Source organism: Triticum dicoccoides, chromosome 6B, assembly GCF_002162155.2.
Source record: "Triticum dicoccoides isolate Atlit2015 ecotype Zavitan chromosome 6B, WEW_v2.0, whole genome shotgun sequence".
Lineage (NCBI taxonomy): Eukaryota > Viridiplantae > Streptophyta > Magnoliopsida > Poales > Poaceae > Triticum > Triticum dicoccoides.
Window position 1 is genome coordinate 467,139,261 of NC_041391.1, and position 1,511 is coordinate 467,140,771.

The following is a 1,511-nucleotide window of genomic DNA, read 5'->3' on the forward strand; positions in this document are numbered from 1 at the left end:
AGGGGAATATTATTGGCTAGTTGGCCGAACGGCGGTTGAATCGGATTTGGGGGGAATTTTTGTGTGTGCGGGGGGAGGATTTCCACGCGGTGGGCGGGGGGAGTTTGGCACATGGTCGGTTTCTCCAAGTGCAGTCCCACGTGTCAGTGAAGAGGCAAGCCGAAGCGCGTTCCGTTTGCGTGAGCCGTGTGCAGGACCGAATGTGTGTGGGGTGCAATGCGACCGCGACAGGAGTGTTGTGAGTGTACCGCCTTTTTTCTTTTTAAACTAGGTGCTTCACCCCCTCAAAAAACAATTTGTTGCTTCGCGCAATCCATCAATACTACTACTAGTAATCCGGTAATCCCGACTAAAATGGCGCGGGTGGGTCTTTTCCCGCGCGATATGCTGAGAGGTTGGCTTAGTTGGGTTTTTTAGGATGAGTAATGCTACACCTACGTAATCCCAGTTACGTAATTAACGTAATGTGAAACATGTAAGTTGTTGATTGTAGATTGGGGGGAGGGAGGGGCCCACCACCATGAAAATCAGGGGAGGAGAGAGAGAGGCAATTTACCTTAACCCTTTCGTAGGTTCCCGTAGATGTAGAAAGATGTGAAATGCGTGAATGTGTAGTGGACGTACTATTGGAGTGCCTAAGATAATTTGTGTATGTATAGACCCTATGTGTTTATTTTACTTCGCATGTTAGATTTGTCTCGGTTCAATAAAAAGCAGAGTTGGTGATGATGGTGTGCCTCTCATCCTGCAATATAGGCCGTCCGATCTGTATCTAACGGATAAGAAGGAAACTATGACAATTTACCCGCACTCCTCTCCACATTTGCAGATAAGGCTTTCCCTCATTCATCCTTTTCTCCCACAAGATCTTGATCTTCCGTGCAATGCACGAGCATCTTGCTAGTACTCCTACAATATGTATATTATTGTGAAAGTTCATATACACTGGCCAAGATTAATGCAAACGCGACAGATTTTCATTACATTTCAAACTTTTATAGGACATGAAAATAAAAGAAACCCGACCCTAAACCTATTCTACGGTAGCGACCGACGTCCTCCATCTGCGATCTCTATGTACGGGGAAGGGGTTCAAGACCCGTGAAGTGAAGGTGCGGTCTCCGGCGAGGAAGAGTAGAACACGAGATACGGATCGGCTAGTTGGCACACCATGCCCTGCCGCCTCCCATGCCCTACTCATCCTCGGAGGAGTCCCCGACCTCGGCGGTGCCGGATGTTGGATGGCGGCAAGTAGGACGCGTGGCTAACGGTGCTCCCGTCATCGGCCGCCAGCGTGGCCACCGCTTGTGCGGTCGCGTCCGCATCCGGCTACTCCGCTATTGCGTCGCTAGAGGTGACTTGAGTGAGGGCGGCGACCTCGAGCTTCATCCCCGAAGACAAGCTATCCCGCAGAACGTTCGCACTTGCGGTAATGGCGGATGTGGTGCCAGGTGGAGGACGATGCGCTATGGTGTGGAGGTTAGCTGGGCGTTGCCGCTTTAAGTAGCGCA